Source organism: Cupressus sempervirens, chromosome 6 (genome assembly GCF_028749045.1).
Source record: "Cupressus sempervirens isolate cs-2001-9-10 chromosome 6, ASM2874904v1, whole genome shotgun sequence".
NCBI lineage: Eukaryota > Viridiplantae > Streptophyta > Pinopsida > Cupressales > Cupressaceae > Cupressus > Cupressus sempervirens.
Genome location: NC_143123.1, coordinates 199,175,598 through 199,201,496, shown reverse-complemented (window position 1 = coordinate 199,201,496; position 25,899 = coordinate 199,175,598).

The window sequence follows — 25,899 nt, the reverse complement described above, 5'->3', positions numbered from 1 at the left end:
CCCATGCACTGAGATTAATTTTCTGCAAACATACCGAATTCGACCCAAAACTAAAACTTTCTAATCTTCTGCAAACTATCAACTTGTTTCTAGTGAGAAGATAAGAAAAATCCGTTCAAAACTCAGACCATCGAAAACTTGCACAAAGATAAAATAAAAAAACATTCCATATCTCTCCAAATTCGATTCGTCTCTTACATAGCCGACTGGCTCACCCTTAAAACTGACTTTCTTTTTCCTATTAAAGGATGTGAAACATTTTCTTCTTATTTTAGAAAAGAAGAACGTCTTCTATCCAAAAAAAGGATAAGAATCTAAAACTTTTTTCTACCAATATTAGACAGTCATTTTCTAAGTCAGGTATATTCCAAAAACTGCCTACTACCTATTATTGAATTCTAAAAATCATTAAACACTCCACCTACGAACTAAAAAAAAACTATTCTAATTTAAGATCCACACACTTGGTCCTAGGTGGCTATATCTAGAGAGCTTATCAAACTGCTACTCTAGGTATGCCACCACATGTAGGACGTTATTACAAACTTCAAAAACTAAAAGCATTTAAAACATAACATTAAATTCCCTATTACATTTTCAACAATGTTGCCTCCTATAGCGTTTCTCTTCTCTGCCACTACAGCACTATATGTGTAAGGTAGGAGAGGTTAGAGACCTAGAGATTAGAGAGACATATAAGAAGTTATGTGAAAATGGAATACTAAAGGAAGAAGAACAAATTAATGAAGAAATTAAAAGAACAATTTGGTGATGAAGAAGAAGAAGAAGAAGATGAAGGTCAAGGATCTTTATAGTTGACTCGAGGATTGGGCGAGGATAAAGGTTTAGATGATGAAGAGGAAGCTAAGGAAGAACCTATGGAAACTAGAAAGAAGAAGAATGCATAGTAGAAGAAAGTGTAGAAACCAAAGAAGAAAGAAAAAAAGAAAATTGCACCTTTGACAAGGTCAAGCACAAGGGCTACCATTGCACAAGCAAAAGAAGCACAATTAATTAAAGGCAAAAGAAAGGATGATACTACAGAGTTGTGCCTTCTTGAAAAGAAACCAAGGAGACAGTATAAACCTCAAGATGAATCAAATAAAGAGAGATTAGAATCAGATGACATAAGTCAATTCAAATTGGTAATCCATAATCCCTCATCTGATATAGATAATCTATGTGAGAATGTAAAGAATAGTGCAGATTTATCTAGATTTCTGCATATTGATATTGATAAGTTAGATAAAGGAGACAATAAAAACATTGAAGAAGCTATTTATGACACGATGGCTACTTTCAAAACCACTCCTTTAGATATTGCTAACTCTACACCTAAAATTTTATATGAGAGAGTTGAGAAAAAATGAAAATACAACATGTAGACTAAAAAATAGATTAGAGGCTACTTTAGCTCAAGTTATGCTTGCTCTAGATAAGAAGATGATTAAGAAGGATATAGAGAAGTATAAAGGGAGATTTTCTCCTAAATATAGAGATTTTCATATTTAAAGGAGACAAGTTGAAGAGGTGGTAACCCAAAGTACATTACTTTGAAAATTAATCTATGGGTTGACCATAAAGATAGTGGAAGAGAAAGAAAAGTTAGTAGGAGAGAAGGAAGATACAGTAGAATAGAAGGAAGACCTAGCAAAGGATGACACATAAGAGGTTATAGATGTGAATGTTCCAAACCCTATTCCTCTATAGGGAGAGAAAGAGATTCATCAATACTCTATAACTATTGAGGACATCATTGATAACATCACACAGAATGTAAATCAACTCAATGATGATGACAATAAGAAATTGCAACAAGAATCCACCAATACAGCTATTCCATGCACAAAACCTATATTGGTTAGGATTGATGAATCTCAAAATGTTGAGATTGCATCCATTAAACACCAATAGAAAGATACATCTATTATACCCCCACTTGTTGCAGAAGTCAAGGAGAAACAAATTCATGATCAATCATAGGATAAGATTTTGGAGATGAAAGATGAGCTTATTAATGTACCATCTGCAATGCCAACATTTTTCATTGCGATGAAAGAGAAAGAGGTAGATACACCAGCTATACCACTGCCCACTCTATAAAGCTCAAGTATACCATTAATTGTGGTAATTGACAAGGAAGGAAGTGAGGATAATAAGGGTGAGAAATCTAGTCTTGTACCCACCTTACGAAAACATATTGAAGATCATAAGGAGGATGAGTAAATAGAAGAGGATAATATGATTGTTGAGATCAAGGAGAAAGTAGCAATACAAAGACTAGTTACCTTGCTAGTGACTACATCACCCCTCAACAGCCAAACTCTTTAGATACTAAGTACTCAAGCCACATCATTGTTGATATTAGTACTGAGTACCAACACACCTAAGAGTGTTGAAACTACATCACTGGAGGATGTTAGTTTAGATGAAGTAATTATTTTACCATATTTCAATCCAAAAAAAATCACACTAGAAGAAATAGAGATACTCTAGGAGGCCCTACAAAGAAAATCAAGGCAAGAGAATCTTAGGAGAGAGCACAAGAAAAAATAGGTTTTGCATGAGACCAAAGAATTTTTTATTAATGCTTTTGATATTTCAAATTCATTGTTGAATAATCCTATCATAGAACAACTTATACATATATTTAATAGGATAAAAGATAAGGATATATAGACTAATGTAAAGTTATTGGAATGGTCTAAGAAGAAATTTCACACTAAGGTTATCAATAAGATATCCAGTGCTATTGAACTGAGATAAGTTGATTTGTCAATTAAGATGGACAATGTGAAGAAAGTTTTGGATAACATATATTCTTTGTACAGTAAATTATGCAATGTTGATTTCTTTACTCAAGAAACTCAAAAAATAATTGATAGGTTGCAAGGAGATCTTAATTCTACTAGATCTTCATTGAAGACATCTCCTGACACTAGTCAGTTACATTTTTAGAGATTATTGATAATATAGAGTAGGCTTGTTGAGTTGTAAGAAAAAGATGCAAACATAAGATCAACTATGATTAGCATTCAATCCATGTTGTCCCTGCACATGGAAATTTTGCAAAAACAACTAGCCTTTGTAGAGACATTGATGAAGAAAGATTCTCATCTTTCTACAAGAGAAGGTCTAGTTGATATGGCAATAAATTTAGAATTTTGGATCCAATCATTAGATTCCACTAGAGATAATTGGGATTTTGCATTAGGCATCATAATACAAGTACACAAGCCATTTTTGGATAAATAAACTTTAAGTGTATAGCCCTTAGTGACATAAGTGTCAAAAAAGGGGGATTTTGAAGATTTTTTATATTTTGAGAATTTTTCAAGGTAGATATCTACTCAAAGGAATTATAGAATAGAATGAAGTATTTACTCAGGGGGAGTAACAAGGTATGACAATATTTTTGCAATTTTTGAGATTTTGAAATTTTGTATAGAGATTGAGCAAGGATTATACATTTTCTAACTTATGCATGAAGTAAGATTATATATGCCATGACAAAGTGTTTTTGCCAGTCATGTCAAATGGGGATATTTTTAATGTCATTATGGTTTTGACAAAGTATGACAAAACACTTAGTCATTATCTAGCATAGTTGGTCATCACTACGACCGAGCCACTACTTAGGTTAGGTGCATAGTGCATGCCAACTAAACAGAGTGAGTCAAGTGATCAATGTGAGCTGAGTGATCATTGTATGTCAAGCATAAGTATCCAGACCATACATGTTGAGTGATATGATAGTTGGTGTCAAGAAATCAGTGTGTGTCAAGTCACTATGGTGCCAAGAAAATAGTTAATGCCAAGTAGATAGTTAGTGCTGAGTGATTTAGGAGTTAAGAAAACAACACAAGAGCATAGTTAAGGTCAAGCATCAGAAGCCTATTGATGCCAAGTAAATCAAGCATTAACACACAAGTTTTTAATGGTATAAACTTTTATGTAAATCATTTTTGGCTAACACAATCTCAAATTTTTGATATTGAGAGATAAGGATGGATTCATATCACACATCCCTATGTGAACCATGCAGCCAATTAGAAAAATGGAAGCATTAGGGAAAAAAATCAATCAACCATATGCCTATTTAAAGAGACAAACCCTAAGGGGGAGTAATGTTTGAAGGGAGATAGAAAAGACAATATCATGTATAAAAGAGGTATGGAGAAGATGCTTAAGTGAAGGTTAAGCATTATAGAACTAGTTGGTGAGAATAGAACTAGTTGTGAAGACAAGAAGTGAAAGGTTAGAGAAGATACATTCGATCAAAAGGATCAAGATACAAATTTTAAAGAGGAGATTTGATATCTAGTAGAAGGGTGTTAACTAAAGGATTAGGTACTGAATCATTTTGAAAGGTGATATAGGGTAAATCTCTTAATTGAGTAGTCCTGACAAACTTTTGCAAATCTCCTAACAGATTGCTTACTTAATTGTGAGTTTAAATCCTTTAGTCAAGGTGAGACCTAACAGTCTTTGTAAGCTTTTAATAAGGTAGACCTCTCACATGGTAGATCATAGATTATGATCAAAACTTTGTAGCCATAATTGGCCACACTTTACTGCTACAGTAGTGAAGATTTATGGGTGTCATCCCCACCCCAGTTTTACCTTCTCCTTGGAGGGTTTCTAGGTAACCAAAATCTTTTGTGGTATGTGTTGATTTACATTATGCTATGGATGTGATGCATGTTACATTATTAGTTTATATGCTAAGTTATGAGATGGATGAATGGTGAAATATTTTAAGGTAGAAGTTTTAAGTGTTGATTCACCCCCCTCCCCCCCTTAGAACTCACTTTCCTATTTATGTTTCCAACAAAGATATGATTCCCAAAGTCTTCTTATCAATGTTATCAAAACTACAAATAGCGATGTTATTAGGCTTGATAGTAGACATATTGACCTTAATGTATTTTAACATGTCTGAACTACATGTTCAAACCTAATCCATTACCAACCAAAGTTCTACAAATGAGATTCTTGTTAATTACAACATCAAATATAAGGGCATCATATTAGTTTTTAAACTCTTTATGAGGAAAATATTCTTGATTGAAAATGATTTGAGGAGGAGCTAATATGATATGCATATGTTCAAAAAAGGAATTGATGTAATTTTGATTAAGATGTAGAATGAGAAGAGTAGATAAACTTTTTTCAAAGCCTCATGATAAGTGTGAGAAGTTTAAATAATTTCCCATGAGGATATCTTAGCAGTAGTAGCATGTAACTACTCAACAAGATCTACTCCTTCAGTAAGGAACTAGGTAAATGGGGTGCTTGAGGGAGTACTAGTTAAGAAAGGGGTAAAGAAGTAGGAGCAACTAGAATCATAGGTTGAGGATTATTCCATGTCTAATAGGTATGAGCCACCATAGTGTAATCATGATTTTGAGGACAACCCTTAAGAGTAGTAAGTAGTTGTTGAGGAGGACATCTTTTGAGGGTTATAATAGGCTTAAATAATATAATTGGCTTAACATGCTCAATATTAAAAATGGTCTCACACAAACGAAGATGTGATAAAATCCTATCATGAAGGTTGTCTTGGAAATATGTAGAGGAGGATTATGGAGGAAAGGGTGTATACATGAAAACCTAACTTGTCGGGAGCATCTGTAAACAAGAAAATGTTAGTAGCATGTGCATATCAAAGATTCAAATAAAACAAAATATAACTAATCCTATGCTTGAGTTTTACAACTTAATACAACCGAAAAGAAAGAGTCCCCATGCAACATCAAAATAGCTCAACAAGGGCATCCATAAGAGGCCTTGTTGGTGTGCTCAAGTTGGAGGGATGTAGATCTGCTCTCCCAAACATAACTATTGAATAAATCCCAAAATGATAGATGAGAATGCAATGTGAAATATGAATCTAAACTATGATGAGTGAATAATGCTTCAAGAGATGGCTATGGTAGCAACCATTCTTGAGTGCACTCAATGGATAATGGAAATGGATGCAAGAAATAATTTACTAAGAGTGAAATACTATCATGGAAATGCAAGCATAAGTGCAAGAAATCTAACATCTACCAAAGGGTTAGTAATATGCAAAATCTGTAAGAAAGCTCTAAAATTAAACTAGCATGATAGCAATGCAAATGAGGGAGATGGAAAATTCTTGAGACAAGGGCTCTATTTATAGGTTTGAGAGAGGCCATGAGGAGGTGGCATCTATGTGGCATCCACATAGGTGCCACAAGGGATAGACATGGGCTAAGGGGAAAATCCATGGAAAGGTCAAATAAGCATTTTTGATGAAAGTGATGGCTCAAGGTTTGCTCACACATGTGTGAGAAACCTTGGAGAAAGGAAAGAGGAACAACTATGTCAGAGTGTAAGAAACTTTTGAATAAATTAATGAAATGTAAGATTTATTGGGTCTTGGGTTGCTCACACATGTGTGAGCAAACACTTAGGGACTAAAAGGTGTTTAGGATAATTAAGTAGGATTAACTAGTGGGTAGGGTTAAAAGGATAAGAATGATGAGTGTAGACTAGGTTTTAGGATGGGATTAGGATTTAGTTAAATAAGATTTAACTCAATCATGGGATTAAAGAATTTAATAAAGTGGAGGGAATCAAATAAATTGGAATATATTAATAGGATCTATGGAGTGATATGCATTAAATAAATTTAACACATTAGAGGGGATGTATTTAAATTAAATTTAGATTTATTAGGGAAGTGAACCTATTTTATTAAATAAAATTAATTAAATAAGTAGAAGAATATGACAAATATAATTAATTAATAAATAATCAATTATAATGTCAAAGGAAATATTAAATAAATTAATATAGTGTTTAGGACAATTTTAAGTGTCTACAATGGGATCTTTTAATATCTCATTTGTTACATCCACAATAAGAATGAAAGCAATAAAATAATCATAACACTTGACACAATATTTGGTAACCTAAAAACCTTCCAAATAGAAAGTAAAACTAGGGTGTGGATGATACCCACAAGCTTTATTACTATGGTATAAATTTAGCCTAATAAGTTTACAAATGATCACTTATAATGATCTGCCCTATTAGGAGCAACAAGGACTATTAGGTCCACCTTGTGACAGGATTTACAATATACAATGAAGTATGCACTCTATTAGGAGGTTTGGAATGAGACTATTAAGTCCACCTTGTTAAAGGATTTTACTAATGCACCTATTAGGATGAATCAATGGTTGATCTTTGATTTGCAACTTGGTTTGTCAAATGAAATTCCTTTGAATAATAATGATCACTTGGATATGATAGATAAGTCTCTTCTTTTTCTTATACTTCTTGTAGCCTTCTTTAATTCACAATCATCTACTTTTTCTACTTGTTTACTTTGATATTTGGATATGATACAATGTATTATATATATATATAACAATCCAATTCATTACTTTCTAGAGTCAGCTACAATACCAAATTTAAAAAATATTCACAAAGTCAACTCACTACTATAACTTAGGTTCAAAAGACCACTTGGATAATGTTCTAACACTTGGCAACACTTCTTAACACTCAACAAGCTCTGGCACTCAGTTGATGTAGATTTTTGGTCCATACCGATCACTTGGGGTAGCAAGAACTCAATCAGCACTAGATGACTTGATGAATATTGAAGAACTCAATAGACTTGGTTGACACTGCATGGCTCAATCAATACTACCTTCAGTCACTTTGTCAACATTGCAAGCTTGGCAGACACTACAAAGCTTAGTTAACACTATAATATATCTTAGATGCTTGGTAGATACTTTGAAGCTTGGCATGAACTGTAATCTATCCAATTGGCTTGGTAGCAACTAAAACACTTGGCTTACACTACTAGTAGTATGATAAGCTTGGTAGCAATGTAACCAACTGACTAAGTGTTAAGTCGCTAATTGACAAATGATTTGACCATCAGGTCAACAATCTCCCCCTTTGGAATTAGTGACAAAAAAACACCTTATACCAAAATATTGAATACAAGTCATACTCCCCCTATCAACATGTTTGGGTTTTTAACTCAATTTTGACTAATGTCTTCTACTGCTACTGCGCAGTAACCTCTTACTCTATTTTTTATTTTTCAAAATTATTTTTGTAAACATATTTTTTGCTTTGTATATACATATTTTATACTGTACATGCATTCCCCTTTTTTATATACAATTCTCCCTTACATATGATATGCATTTATATTCCTCCTTTTTTGACACAAATGCCAATAAAAATAAATACAAGGTAATACCAAAATGTGACAAGAAATCATTGTGTACCTTCAAAATTATGGTCATTGACTTATCCCAGCTCTCTTGCAAGACTTTTGATGCATGTAAGGCTATTTTCACTTTTGCTGAAAGTTCCATCATATGATCAGCTATGGAGAAATTATTATCATGGATCAATATCTTTGTATGTGCAATATTTTTTTGTATTACATCCATGTTAGGAAGGATTATGACTTGAATTTTTGTAAGTGTGGCCCTTATCCTAGCTTCTTTCCTTAACAATTCAGCCTAAAGATCTGTCAGATACCTGATCTTTATAAAATGTGCAAAACTATAGCTAGGGTCAAGTGATAGTTGATGTGCACTTGCCTTCAAATTAGCATCTATCTCAGCTAGCTTATCTTTTATTTTCTTTGTAAAGTTAGATATATCACTTAACTTTACAAACAAAGCAACAACATTATTTATAGATACTTCAAATGTAGAAAGAATAGTAGACAATTCTACTTGGTCAATGATAGGCCAACACTAGGGCAAATAATTAGAAAGATTTAATTTAAATTAAGATGATTTTCAACTTGGTCTATTCGTATCAATCTAAGGGTGTAAGCTTGGGAAAGGTGTCCAATTAATATACCATCAAGGCTTGTAGGTTGTGAGTTAAGTAATTATGAGTGCATCTAGAGCACACAATAATAAATCTATAGCAAAGTAAAACAATTATGGTGACAAGAACAATCACTTCCTAGTGATAGGAACTATCACTTCCTGACGATAGGAACTATCATTTTCTGGCAATAAGAATTTCAATAGGTCTAATAATCTATAAAATAAAAACTCTCATATACAAATCAAAATAATCTATAGACCATAAACATGCATAAGATATGAATGGTTAATCCGATAAAATAATTCCTTAATGCATAATACTTTCTCTTCTAATTATGTGATGAAAATTCTATTGGAACTACAATACAAAAATGCGACAGCAACTATTTGACCTCAAAATGTAGGCATAGAGGACAAAACTTAAGAGATGACATAATATCGCAAATGACAAAACTTCAAAGATGATAGAATATTGCAAATGACAAAACCTCAGAGACGACAGAATATCACAGACAATAAAATACTAATAACATTGACTTTTTCACCACCCAAAGCATAAGAAGACAAAATAATAAATTTGAGATGACAGTTTAATGAAATGACAGACTAAAGTCCACCCACAACATAGACAATAGTTTACTGGTAAACTTTGAAGATGACAGTTTACAATTTTGCAAATAATAGGCCACCCACAACAAAGATGATAGAACAAGGAAAAAAATGCAGATGACAATAAATACTACAGAGATGTCAATATGTAGTGGAGATGATAGAATGGTTTTGGTTAGCAGTATGAAATGGTTTTAAAAAAAATTCGTAGTCAAAGATGCCAAACAACAGAGACATTGATTTGTGGAGATGACAGAGCATCTTAGCAAATGACACTATGTCCTAACAGAGATGACAGTGCACGATTTTTACAGTGAAATTTGAGTTTTTGAATATGTTTTTGGAAATAGAAGAGGGACATGGATCCCACCAGGTGTGCCAAAATGTATGCATGAAAACCTAACCTATCAAAAGCATGCGTAAACAAGAAAATGTTAGTAGCATGTGCATATCAAATATTTGAATTTTAAAAAAATAACTAATCCTATGCTTGAGTTTTACAACTTAATACAACTGAAAATAAAGAGTCTCCATGCAACCTCAAAGTAGCTCAACAAGGGCACCCATAAGAGGTCTTATTGGTGTGCTCAAGTTGGAGGGATATAGATGTGCTCTCCCAAACACAACTATTGAATGAATCCCAAAAAGATAGATGAGAATGCAACGTGAAATATGAATCTAAGCTAAGATGAGATGAATAATGCTTCAAGAGATGGCTATAGGAGCAACCATTCTTGAGAGCACTCAATGGATAATGGAAATAGATGCAAGAAATAAAAATAAGAGTGCAATACTATAATGAAAATGCAAGCATAAGTGCAAGAAATCTAACATCTACCAAAGGGTTAGTAATATACAAAATCTCTAAGAAAACTCTAAAAGTAAACTAGCATGATAACAATGCAAATGAGGGAGATGAAAAATGCTTGAGACAAGGGTTCTATTTATAGGTTTGAGAAAGGCCTTAAAGAGGTGGCATCTATGTGGCATCTATATAGGTTCCATAAGGGATACACATGGGCTAAGGAGAGAAGTTATGCAAAGATCAAATAAGCTTTTTTATGAAACTGATGGCTCAAGGTTTACTCACACATGTGTGAGAAATCTTGTAGAAAGGAAAGGGGGCAAGTGTGTAAGAGTATAAGACACTTTTGAATAAATTAATGAAATGGAAGCTTTATTGGATCTTGAGTTGCTCACACGTGTGAGAAAATAGTTAAGGACTAAATGGTGTTCAAAAAGGTGTTTAGGATAATTAAGTGGGATTAACTAGTGGGTAGGCTTAAAAGGATGAGAGTGATGGGTGTAGAGTAGGTTTTAGGATAGGATTAGGATTTAGTTAAATAAGATATAACTTAATCATGGGATTAAAGAATTTAATAAAGTGGAGGGAATCAAATAAATTGGAATTTATTTAAAAGGGATTTATGGAGCACTATGCATTAAATAAATTTAATACATTAGAGGGGATGTATTTAAATTAAATTTAAATACATTATGGAAGTGAACCTATTTTACTAAATAAAATTAATTAAATAAGTAGAAGAATATGACAAATATAAATTATTAATAAATCATCAATTATAATGTCAAAGGAAATATTAAATAAATTAATATAGTGTTTAGGACAATTTTAAGTGTCTACAATGGGATATTTTAATATCTCATTTGTTACATCCACAACTTCACCGTAGACACTTCATGAGGTTCACTAATAAGTGTTTTGGAAATTTAGTATAGATCAGGTGATTGAGACAAGGCAGTGAATTAGAAACCAATAAAACTTATACTTTAATTCACCAATTAAACCATGACCACATAATATGATGTAGTTGCATGCATGAAAGAATAAAAGCAATAAATTAGTCATAACACTTGACACAATATTTGGTAACCCATAAACCTTCTAAATAGAAAGTAAAACTAGGGTGGGGATGATACCCACAAGCTTTATTACTATGGTATAAAGTTAGCCTAATAAAGCTTACAAATGATCACTTCTAATGATCTATCCTATTATGAGAAATGAGGACTATTAGGTCCACCTTGTGAAAGCATTTACAACATAAAATGAAGTATACACTCTGTTAGGAGGTTTGGAATGAGACTGTTAAGTCCACCTTGTTAAAAGATTTGACTGATGCACCTATTAGGATGAATTAGTGGTTGATCTTTGATCTGCAACTTGGTTTGTTGAATCTTTGAATAATAATGATCACTTGGCTATGATAGATAAATCTCTTATTTTCCTTATACTTCTTGTAGCCTTATTTGATTTGGAGTCATCTACTTCTTCTACTTGTTCACATCGATATTTGGATATGATATAATGTATTACATATATAACTATCCAATTCATTACTTTCTAGAGCTAGCTACAATACCAAATTCAAAAAATCTTCACAAAGTCAGCTCACTATTGTAACTTGTGCTCAAAAGACCACTCGGATGATGTTCTAACACTTAGCAACACTGCTCAAAACTTGCCAAGCTCTAGAACTCAGTTGATGTATATACTTGATCCATACCGATCACTTGGGGTAATAGGAACTAAGTCAACACATGACTTGACAAATATTGAAGAACTCGATAGATTCGGTTGACACTACATTGCTTGGTCAACACTACCTTTAGTCACTTTGCTAACACTGCAAGATCGACAGAAACTACAGAGCTTGGTTAACACTATACTCTATCTTAGATTCTTAGTAGATACTTTGAAGCTTGGCATGAACTATAATCTATCTGATTGGCTTGGCTAAAACACTTAGCTTACATTACTAGTAGTATGATAAGCTTGGTAGCAATTGTAGAACTTGATAGCAATGTAACCAACTAACTAAGTGTTAAGTCACTAATAGACAAATTATTTGACCATCAGTTCAACAATCTCCCCTTTGGAATTAGTGATAAAAATAGTTATTATACCAAAATACTAAATACAAGTCAAAACTCTCCCTATCAACATGTCTGGGTTTGTAACTTAGTTTTGACTAATGTCTATTACTACTACTGCTCAGTAACCTCTTACTCTATTTTTCATTGTTTAGAATTGTTTTTGTAAACATTTTTTCTACTTTGTATATACATCTATCATATTGTACATGTATTCCACTTTTGTAAATACAATTCTCCCTTACATATGATATGCATTTACATTTCTCTTTTTTTGACACAAATGCCAAAAAAAAAACTACAAGTTTATACCAAAATGTGACAAGAAATCATTGTGTAACTTCAAAATTATGGTCATTGACTTATCCTAGTTCTCTTGCAAGACTTTAGATGTATGTAAGGCTACTTGCACTTCTGCTAAAAGTTCCATCATATGATTTTTGCATTACATTCATATTAGGAAGGATCATGCCTTGAATTTCTCTAAGTGTGGCCCTTATCCTAACTTCTTCCCTTAATAATTCAGCTTGAAGATCTATCATATATCTAATCTTTACAAAATGTGCAAAACTATAGCTAGGGTCAAGTGATAGTTGGTGTACACTTGCCTTCAAATCAGCATCTATCTTGGCTAGCTTATCTTTTATTTTCTTTGTAAAGTTAGTTATATCACTTAACTTTACAAACAAAGAAACAACATTATTTATAGATACTTCAAATATAGAAAGAATAGTAGACAATTCTACTTGGTCAATGTTAGGCCAACACTGCGAAAAATAATTAGGAAGATTTAATTTAAATTAAGATGATTTTTATCTTGGTCTATTTGTGTCAATCTGGGGACATAAGCTTGTCAAAGGTGTCTGAGTAATATACCATCAAGGCTTGTATGTTGTGAGTTGAGTGATTATGATTGCATCTAGAATACACAATAATAAATTTGCAACAAACTAAAGCAATTCTGGCAACGAGAATTGTCACTTCCTTGTGAAAGGAACTATCATTTTCTAGCAATAAGGATTTCCAATAGATCTAATAATCTTGAAAAGAAAAACTCTCAAATAACAATCAAAATAATCTACAGACCATGAACGCGCATAATATATGAATGGTTAATTTGATAAAATAATCCCTTAATGCATAATATTTTCTCTCCTAATTCTGTGATGAAAATTCTATAGCAACTACAATACAGAAATGTGACAAAAAATGTAGTACAAAAATTAAGACATATTATAATAGAAATCAAACCTAAAAGCCATATCAACTAGATCTGTAACATAGAAATAAAAATATATTATTAACACTCATCAAATATAAAAATGTAATATTAACTAACAAAAACTATCAACTATCAAACATAACAATATAAAACACAATAAACATATGTCAAAATGCACAAGAATAAATTATTTATAGTCCATCAGTTGTTGGAGAGTGAGTGCCCTTCCTCCCATCAGATGACAGAGATAAAGCTTACAAAACTATGATAGAAGCAATCAGCACAATGGTTTTATTTCTTAGAAATTTGATACCAAAAAGAATTACATTCAAATGTTTACATATGTTGCTTATATTGTTGTTGCCTATAACAAATAACCTTAAAATAGATTATTTGTTTTTGAGCATGGCCAACAAACTAAAAATAAGTGGTTTAAAATATATATTATTTTTTGGCCACATAATAAAATAGATTTGTTATAACCATGGTTGTAAATGGGAATAATCTCCATAACTTTTGGGATACCAACCACTTGATAAAATTGTTTTACAATAGAAAATAAAAATAGGAAATTATTGTAGCTGCAAATCCTCCATGTAGCCAATGAATGCATCCTTTTCCACAATCCTCAATAAAGTTGTTGGAAGAATTGGATAATCAAATGACAATATAAGAAATGTTGAAGTAGATAATCAAATAAATCCACATGGTTGTAAAAATAATTGAGTTGGTAGATGACAGGAATAATTGTTTAGATATCAAATTCTGGTAAACAAGGTGATAGGAAGACCAGAAAGCTCCTCTAGTAGAAAGTTCCTATAATCTGTATGTAGCAAGCCTAATTTCCCAAAAGCTTGGGATTATAATTCATATTAGTAAAAATAATCAATAATATATTTTCTATATTTTAATCCCAAAACCATATTAAATATTACTTACATATATTAAATCACATGCAACATAAAATGATAAAATGAGATGAATTAGAATAAAAATAAAGCATGGAAGTGAGTCTGAAGGTACATGTAATGGATTATAAATGGCTCTCATCAATCAATGGTTATCTTTTTTGCTACCTTCTCCAACTCTTTGGTCTCAAATTTTTTTCTGCCCTCTGCAGGAGTTTATCTTTTCCATTGATGTCCTCATTGTACTTGTGAACAACTTCAACCAATTGATTCAAAATAGGTTGTTTCTCATCAACCTCAATATTTAGAGCATCCATAAATATGCTTTTGATGTCTTCAAGTACCTAGTTTTCCTTATTCTTCTTCTCTTTTCTAAGCTTTTGCTATTTGGTCCTATTTTTCCAAGGCTTGCCAAGAGTATGCATTTCATTAGGAGTCATATTGGAAAGATCCCAATCTAGTATCACAATGTCCTCTTCTAGATCAACATGTTCATTAGAGGCTTCTACCTCTTTACCCTTTTCTTTTTGAATGGAAGGAACAATTTCCTTTCCTTTACTCAATACATCAGTGCTTAGTCAAGGCTTAACCTCAACTGGCATAGCACTTTCCATGGTAGTAACAATAGTAGAAATAGTAGGAATAGTAACAAATGTGGAAGAAATAGAACTAACAATAGGAATGTTTACAATACCTTGTTGTGACTCGGTTAGGCTTGATGTTGGAGTGATTTGAGTCTGTTGCTTAGTAGATGAAGTGATGGAAACTTCACTCATTAATGCACTTGCTAATATTGCTCCAATGGCTAGTTGAGTTCTTGGTGAAGAAGTGTTTACCTCAACTAAGTTGGTAGCATCCTTCTCTAAGCTAGATGGCACAAAGGCTTTTCTCAGAGATTTAAGAAGAGCTTCCATTACCTTTGCTCCTATCTTTTCAAGATTTGAGTCTTCAATACTCTGTATCTTAGGAAGATCACCTCATGTAGCTTCTTGATCCTCTTGATCTTTAGCATCATCTTCTTCCATATTTTCTACTTCCTTTTCATCTATATCTTCATTATCTTTTTCCACATTTTCTATTTCATCATCAATTTGCACAATCTAATCACTAGGATTGTGTAGCCCATAGATATTCTTCTGTGCTATGGTGTTAGACTTCACAACTAACTCAATGTCCTTAGATAGGATAAAAAATGCATTAAATCTAGGGGTTATCTTTGTTTCATTCTCCTTCAATTATTTCTTCACTTCCTTATTAGTGAGACTCAACATAAGTTGTCTGAGCATTTTCTCTCTAATGTCCTTGGTAACACTTAATGCATTATCCCAATGATGTGATATTGACTTAAATATAATATAAAGAAATTTATTTGATAGTTCCTCTAGGGAGTATTTTCATTTTTCCATTTTAGCCACTAGGGCTTCCTCAATTTGTTTATGCTCTTCTTTTCTCCTTGACTCATACTTAAGGAATTTAAGATCTCCCATACCTACTCCACTTTGTAGTCTAGATAACCTTTCTTCAAAGGTAGGGGAAAACCTCTTAAATATAATTTTTTTTGCTTCATTTTCATCATCTCCAAGTTTCAATTTATTTCTTGACTTGGTTATTCTAGTAAATATAGTAGGGGATGATTTTTTAGGTTTGGTTATTATAACCTTCCCTTTCTTCTTGGGAGGTTCCTCTTCTTCAAATTATTCTTCCTTTGCATGCTCTTCCTCTCCTTCTTCTTCATTAAGATCGTCTCCTTGTCCTTTAGTTAACAAGAGAGGGGAACTAGAGGATTTGGTGGCCTTGAGTGACTTTCCCACCTTCTTTCTTCCTCTTTTCACTACTTGGGGAAGCTTAATTTCAAGAGTAATTTTGGCCTTGGCTTCCTCATAAGTGCCAAAATAAGGTACCTTGGGGTCAGCAAGCTCATTCAAGAGAGCTTCAATGATATCCCTTGTATCATCTATGTTTACTTCCTATCTCAGGGGCTTAACCCATGTCATTCTTGGCCTGACTACATGGATATGGACTTTATCACAATCAACCAAAAAAAAAATATCTTGTTCATAGTCTTCCACTAATTTTTTAGGAATTCTATATCTACTTTACATTTTCTCTTTGAAAGTTTCAAAATAGGCATCCATTATAATTTCAAAGTTGTCACCCATTTCTTCTATAAATTCATTAATCTAATATAGCACCAATGTATCTTTCTTCCACACCATAGTTCCTTTGGAAGGAAATAAATTTTGAACATAAAAGACTAGACAAGTGAAAAAGGAACCTAACTTACATGGATTGTTCTTCGAGACTCAAATTCTCTCCATGTTCTTACTGAATTTGTTTAACAGCAACTCAGCAAGGTCGAAGGATAAATTATTCTTCACCACCTTGAATACAAGGTCAATAGCTTCATAAGGAACATTATTTAATCTACCTAAGTTGTAAATCTTATGTGCAATCACATGGATACCAAACTTTATCTCCATCTATGTAACTCCATTGAGTTTCATACCTCTACCATCCCACTCAACCAGAATTCTCTTATTCAGTTCAACCCAACCTAGGGTTTTTGTAATCTTTTCCTTATTCAACATTGGCAACCTTGTTATCTTGTGTATCATCTTCTTTGTAATTTGAATATGGTGATCTAACCACAAATCCATGCCATGGACTCGACTCAAGATGAATCTAATCCATTTCCCTTGGATATCCCTTGGCATATACAACATATGTGTTAACCCTTTGGTTTCCTAATACTTGTGCTCAATTTTTTAGCTCCCATCCACACATAATTCATTGAATTTCTATTTCATCTCTAGGGTTCCTATCTCTTGAATTGAATAGTGATAAAATGATCGAATGTCATGGACTAAAAGTACCTTTGGAGGAATCTACAATTGTGCTCCAATGGGACCAAGTTCCTTTGCAATTATCAGACTTAGTTTGAATATCAGAGCTTTGCAATCGACTCCTCAAACCAACATCTTTGAACCTTTTTTCTACTAGAAGATGTCATTCTTGCTCGGTAATGCTTCAAACATGAAAGAAAACTTCAACAACAATATCTTTGAATCACTCGAGGCTCTGGAATGCTCTTAGCTCTTAACTCTAGAAAATTTGCAATGAAATAATGACCTTCTATTTCTGCTTTTAACAAAATTCAATCTTCAAGTGACCATTAATGTTTTGTACAAATGTTTACTCGGTGATAGGTTATCCTCTACTTGGCTAAGTCTTTGATCGCTCAGAAGATACCTTCAACTCAATAAGAACTTTGAACTCAATAGATTCATCAACTTAGTAGAGTCTTTGACTCAACATGAAGTCTGATCTTTTCCATCCACATCCAAGCTTGATTAGGTCTTGTAACCTAACCACGCTCAGTAAGGTCTTCAACTATCATATCTACTTGGTGATCCTTGTGCATCTTGAATGTTGATATGGATTTTTTGCTTGCTGACTGGAACTAATGTGAGAAGTCTTCTTAGAATCATAGTTCTAGTAATCTCCATAAAGAAATAGGTTGAAATGGTTGAGTCACCCAACTCGTTGACTTAGATCTCAACACTTTCATTACTCTAGTTTGCATCCTCAGGAGATTTCCTTACCCATTTCTTCCTCATCTAACTTCTAATATTGTTAGCCTTTGCTTTATTTTCATCTTCAATTCTTCCTTGGTTCATAAAATTCTTGGAAAGATGTCCAATTTTTGTACATACAAAATATCTCTTTGTAGTGTCTCTCTTCCTTATGTGGTTTTTTATGTAGTTTGCTCCAATGTGCCCAAACTCACCACAGTAGTGACATCTGCACCATGTATTATAATCCCAACCAAATATAGCTTTAACAATTTGTTCTACTGGGTTCCATTTCTTGGTCTTTCACTCTAAATATTGGTGTCCTTGTTTGTTGCAATTGTGACATTTCCTTCAAACTTGGGGTTCTCTATGCATTCACTTTCTCTATGTCCTAGTTTGTTGCAACTGTAACACTTTCTACTAAACTTGAATTTACCATTACTCTAAAATTTGTATGTTGTATTTCCTATCTTTCCACAATGACTACATGTAGGCCCTTTATTCTTTTGAGCTCCTTGCTGAGATGATTCACCTTCTTCTATGTATCCTAATCTAGCTTTACCTTTGTGTCTAAAATGATTTTTTTCAATCAATTGATTCATGCTTTCATGATATTTCATCATCCTCTCATTGGTTTTCTTTTCTATGCTAAGGTCATTCTACAATCTTTCACTTTCTGTCCTCATGTTGATAAGATCTTGATTTGCATCATTGAGTTGATTAGTCAAATCTATTTATTGAAGAGAAAGTTGATTAATTTCATTGTTCTTTTCTTCTATTTCTTCTTTGGATGTGTCCTTTTGTACCATGACTTCACACAATCTGATTGATTGAATTTCTTGTTCTCTTTTTAGCTTTCCAACTTCTTCCTAAAGAGTAAGATTATTTTCAAGTAGATCTTTGATTGTTTCATCAGCTTCATTTGAACTTCTTTCTTGACAAATTTCTTCAATTCTTTCTTCAATGTAGAGATTATCATTCATTTGTACTACAAGATCTTTTCTTCTTTTCAGAGATTGGGAGAGTCACTCCTTCATTTTCTTGAGTTGATCCATGGCCAATTGCAAATCCAAAATTTCATTTTCATTAGCTTTCTCTAGTCTATAGAATTCCATTGTCTCTGATCTTTTCTCAAGCTACTAAAGTTCTAATATGAGAACCAATGCTCTGATACCACTTGTTGGAAATGTAGTATAGACTAGGTGACTGAGAGGGGGGGGGTGAATTAGGAACCAATAAAACATATACTTTAATTCACCAATCAAACCACTAGCTCATAATTTGATCTAATTGCATGCATGAAAGAATGAAAGCAATAGAAAATTCATAACACTTGACATAGTATTTGGTAACCCATAAAAATTCCAAATAGAAATTAAAACTAGGGTGGGGATGATACCCAAAATCTTTATTATTGCAGTATAAAGTTGTCCTATTAAATCTTACAAATGATCATTTCTGATGATCTGCTCTATTAGGAGTAATAAAGACTGTTAGGTCCACCTTATGAAAGGATTTACAACATACAATAAAGTATGCACTCTATTAGGAGGTTTGGGATGAGATTTTTAAGTCCACCTTGTTAAAGGATTTGACTAATGCACCTATTAGGATGAATTAGTGGCTAATCTCTAATCTGCAACTTGGTTTGTTGAATAAGATTCCTTTAAATAACAATGATCACCTAGCTATGATACATAAGTCTCTACTTTTCATTATATTTCTTGTAGCCTTCTTTAATTTTCATTCTTCTTCTTCTTCTTTTTCACATAGATATTTGGATATGATATGATGTATTAAATATATACCAATCCAATTCATTACTTTCTAGAGTCAGATACAATATCAAATTCAAACAATCTTCAAAAATTTGGCTCATTTTTGTAACTTGGGTTTTGAAGACCACTTGGTTGATGTTCTGACACTTGTCAACATGCAGCAAGCTCTGGCACTCAATTGATGTAGATGTTCATTCCATACTAATCACTTAGGGTAATAGGAACTTGGCCAACACTAGATGACTCAACGAATATTGAAGAACTCATTAGACTTGGTTGACACTACATGCCTTGGTCAACACTACCTTTAGTCAATTTGTTAACATTGAAAACTCAAAAAACACTATAGAGCTTGGTTAAAACTATACTTTGTCTCAGATGCTCGGTAGATATTGTGAAGCTCAGCATGAACTACAACTTATCTAATTGGCTAGATAGCAACTAAAACACTTGGCTTACATTGCTAGCAGTATGATAAGCTTAGTAGTAGTTGTAGAGCTCAGTAGCAATGTAACCAAGTAACTAATCTTTAAGTCACTAATAGATAAATTATTTGACCATCAAGTCAACAAGTTCATCATCAAAATACTCATAAAAAAAATCATACATATTGTAGTATTACATACAATGGCATAAATTGCAAAGTAAAGTAAGCTACTTATAAGGGAACAAAATATAATTTATTTTTGTGTTTTATTTAAATTAGAATGAAATGTAAATCTAAGAAAGAAAGTTTTATTTATTTATTATTAATTTTTATATTTATGAAATATAACTACACAAATATAAAAGTAACATATATAAACAAATATTCAAGATCAAAACAAAGGAGGGTTCACATCAAGTTCACCAAAATATTCAAGAGTAAAATGGCATCAATGAGTATAACAATGTAAACTAGATCAAACAAATTAAACACTTTCACCCTAAGTCATTAAATACAAGAGAAAGAGGGGATAGCAATCATAAATCTCAACGTAATCCACATTAGATTAGGAAAACCCAAAGGATCAAGGGATGCCAATACTAAACCCAAATCTCATTAAGGAAGAATGCAAGCTAGGCTTATTTCATGGAATGTTCATTAACCTTAAGATTCAAAATATGATTTAATTGAATTAAATTAAACGCATTACTTTGAAAAATTAGATCTAATGCACATGAATATTCCAAATGAGACATGAAATCATATCTAAAATACCTAGGGAAAAGGATAGAGTTATTTTATCACAAAATTCAATGAGGAAATGCACCTTTCTACCTAAAAAACTAATGTTTTGCAATTATGATTATAAATTTGACTACACGTCTATGATTAGGACATGAAACCCATAAAACCCTATTTTTTCAATATCTTTAGGAACATATTGACCTTGTGGAATAGTGTCCAAGAACTTTGTGGGAAGGTGGACATGTTTCTAGGACATTGTAGAAAAATTGAGCCAGGATCTCCAAAAGTCACATGGTGAAAGGTTCTAGAATTTGTGGTTGGAATTTTGATAACCTGCAAGTTTGTTACAAAACTTTTGTGTATGGGTGACTATAATGGTTTTCCTTAGTCAACCCCCCATTGTAGAGATTCCCACCTCCATGAATAACTATTAATTTTTTTGTCTGTATATGTTATTCTTGTGAATCCTAGATTGTTGATCTAGAGTGTAAAGAGCTTGAAAGCCAAGAATCTACTCTATGAGTAAACCCTAGAAATGTGCATAAAGTGTAAATATTTGTAAGATATGAAGAGAAAAAGATCAAATATAAATGTAGCATAGAAAACATACTAGACCCCCAAGGCTAAAATACTTTAACCATCTTCATAACCCCTTTGTATCTCCATGATGTCAAGTGTTGTTTTAATGTTTGAATGGAGAAATATAGATGAAAACCTTCACCCAAAAATGAATGAATGAGATCCAACCCTTTGCTTCCACCTTATAATTTTTCTATGTCATATTGGGTTTTCCATGTGTTCCCATACCTTGCTTCAATTCATGCCAGATGATTTCGTCAATGTCATTTTATAAAGAATTTCTACGATTATCCCTATAGGAGCTTATTGCAGTGAGCAGGAAAGCCTTAAAATTTCAAATAGGACTGAGCCTCAAAATTTACAACCTCTAGATATAGGTCAACCTAGGTTAACATATTTTGGAATAGCTTGAACTATTATGGAATAGGTTGACTTGGTTCAACCTATTCCCTAGAAGGTCAAAATCTTGGGGCTATAACCCAAGATTCAAAAATTATACAAGTTCTACATGTAATGTGCATCAGGGATTTAATATCATGATTAGAATAGGGAAATGAGACCTAGAAAGAGGAGGATGCCTATAAAATTATCCTCCCACATTCTTAGAGTGAGAGAAAAGAGGGACATCAAGGAGGATGTGTTAGGTCCTACCTAAATTTTGCCAAGGAGAGAGAAAAAGAAAAGAAAAGTGTGTACTTAAAGTGTGATTATGTAATGAAAATACAATAAAGAGGAGCTAAAAGGTCATAAATTTAAGTGCTTCTAATTTAATATGGTACAATTACCTTTGTATGATTGCTTACCAATTTTTAGTATCATATGCTCAACATGTCCCTACCAATATCATACTAAGGCCATTATAATAACATAGGTATCTTTGCATTATTCTGACTGTCATTAATATGACAATTTCTAGACCCTTAATCTTTAACCCATAACTTCTAGACACAACATTATGTTGCAAATTTCCCTATTGAGTATGTGAAAAATTGAGACTACACCAACATATCAAAATATTGTCAAGATCTAATGGTTCAATAAAAAATTACCCCACCCCCATTTAGAGACTGGATTTTATTGTCAAACAAGACTTAGAAAATTTTATTGTTTCTACTAAAAGGACACCAAATGTTTCACATGTACCAATATATTTCAACATAAAACCAAATGCATTTCAAAGGATAGTGAGTCTACATCAAAATATTAGAATCTTTTAATAGTTCTAGTAAATTTATTATCAAACCCCTATCAACTGCTCTTTATGTGAGGGTTAGATTTTTTACAAAATCAATTGGATCTCCCTCCACAAACCACAATACATGCCCAAAAAAATTTTAAATTAGTTTTACTTTCTACATTACGTATTCCAAACAGTTTTAGGTAGGAACCAATCTTTTTATTAACATGAATAGGAAAAATATTTTTGATCAACTTACAAATAAATAAAAATTGAAATTAAACATAGAAAAATAATCCTTTTACTTTCATGTGAATATATTACATCATTTATGGATGGAGGCAACATCCATTTCTAGATTTCCAAGCTTCCAACATAGCTCTATTATTAGATAACTAAGAGGCGGGGTGAATCAGTTATGTCAAGTTATCATACAGTCCCTTCAAACATTTCAATACCAAGAAAACATCATAACCATTACCAAAATCACTAAGTGTAGTTATTACTTAACTCTTTCATTCACTTTTATTCCAAATTGTTAACATTTTGTTTCTTGCATTACTGACTAACAATAAACTTTCTATTTATTACCTAGTTGTAGTAAATTGTAAAAACATGTAAAACAACTTGCAACACAAATAATGTTCACACATTTTTATTAGAAATTTTTACAATAACTAAGAGGGGGGATGAATTAGTTACTCAAGGTCCTTAAGTACCATTTGAACAATTAAACATAAAACTCTTACTGTTATACTTATCTTGTTGTTGCTCGGTCTCTACTGTAAACCAAAATTATTGTTCCAAATATAGCATGATTTGTTGAATATAAAATGTAAAACATATAAAGAATTCAACTCAAGTTTGACACTAGGTTATTACGTGGAAACCAATTTGTGAAAACCCACTAGTAACATGTCACCACTTTTTCACTCTTTCGAAGTGAGCTCTATTAGGAGCCAACCTTGTTAAAGGTTATAATACACATTATTAAATGTGGCCTTGTTAGAGGATTTAATCACCCTATTAAGAGTGGCCTTATCAAAGGACTTTGATCATTCCACTTAGAATGTCACCTTGTGAAAGGATTTACATAGACTATTAAGTCCTTCAAATGATTGTTAGGTCAACCTTTTTTAAAAGGATTTTAATACAAACTATTTACAATAATTAGAAAGAAAATAGTAGGGTTTTGATGTGTATGATTACAACTCACTTTGTATGTTTATATCTCTATTCAGTTCGGGTGTTGATTCACTAATTAGCTCTCCACTATCATCTCTATTTTGAATTCTATTGGCAACCCTTCAAGTAATCAGTCTTCCCCTTTCAACAACACTTAAGCCTTTTGCTCATATTTCACTTAGCACTATCAGCAACATCTGTGTAAGTAATCTCCTTTAGCTTTGTGTTAACTGTCACTTGTGTGCCTCCGATCCACCTTTCTTTGTAAGCCTCTTTCTCATATGCAAATACTCTTGTACTAGAACTCACACCACTTGGTTCAGATCTGTACCTCTTTAAATAGGCAATTCTTGCTTTACCATTTTCTATGATCACCATAGATCTTAGGGTTTATGATTAGGTTCAACATGATTCATTATATCTATCCATCTTCTTGATCTTTCTCTAGAAATTTCTCTAGAGTCTTTATGTTAGGTCTTTACCTAATCCTCTCCTTAAATTTAATGATTCAACTCAACAATACTATCTTCAACATGGTTTACATCTCCTAAGGAATCAACTGAGTCTATTTGGAATCATGATTTCCTCAAATTCATCTTCAAAAGTGTTACTTAGCACCCACTAAGTTCTGACACTCAATCATCACTTAACACTCAATCATTGTAAATATTTCTGACTTGGCATTGACTATTTTTCTCGATCGATATTGATGCTCAGTCAACACTAGATTTTCTTGGCACTTATTGTGGCTTGATTGACACTAGCATCACTCAACATTCCTTAACCATTTACTCTATTTCTCATCTTGGCTCAACTTTCTTGATATAAACAATCACTTTGTCTCATCAAAGTCTAACTAATCAAATGTATATTATAGCTTCTTTTTCATAACTCAATATTTCCTCTAAGTGCTATTGTTATGACAAATTTCTCAAATCTTCATCATCAATCAAATAGATATGACATTTATATTAGGTAGAAATGTGTCTTATCAATAGATTTTACATAAATGAAAAAACAACAATTATTCCAATTGTAAGTTTCCAAAAATCTCCCTCTTTTGCATTGATGGAAACATCTCTAAATCTCAATATTAGCAATATCTCAATGTATCAAATGTGTCTCACTTTGTTACCATAAAATCCAAAAATATTTTCCTCCTCTAAGATAATAGATCTCCCTCTATGTTCATATTGTCCCTTTCTGATATATCTGTTGTGTATCTCTAGCTATCTCTTCTTCTTTTACAAAATATCTCTCCTTTTTCTTGTATATCTCCCCCTCTTTGACAAAAATGACAAAGACACTAAGCTTTCTTAGCTTCAATCTCTTCATACATCTGAATTATGTAGATTTTGTACGTATGGTTTATTTATGACATTTGTCTATGACTAATATGTTATGTTGTACTTGCCTATCTACCTTAGGAATTTCCCAAAGTAGAGTTATATTGCATCAACGTGTAAGATATTTTGATTAGCACATTTGATGCAATGCATCTTTCCTCCTTAAGTATCTTTATTTAGGAGAATCATCCCTACCTCTAAGATATTTATGAGCATCTTTAGGTAAGGCTTTTGTAAATATGCCAATAATTTGTTCTTTGGTGTGACGTATTCTAGCTTCTCTTCTTTATCTTGAACTAATTCACCCATCAAAGCTATCAAATTTCCACAATCCATGAATAATGCATATTGATTTCTAGGAAAAATTGTGTAATGATACTTGATTCACTCATGTAGTGATACTTAATTAATAATTCTTACACAATCTTTCCCAGAAATCAATATACATAATTCACTCATGTAGTGATACTTGATAGCAATTTGCTTTGTCTTAATGTGCATCACTAGATTCTTTGAAATTTTAATAGCACTTGCATTATCATAGTAGATAAATACTAGATCTATAATTTCTTCTTTCATACCTTTTAGTTATTTCTTGATCCACATAATGTTTG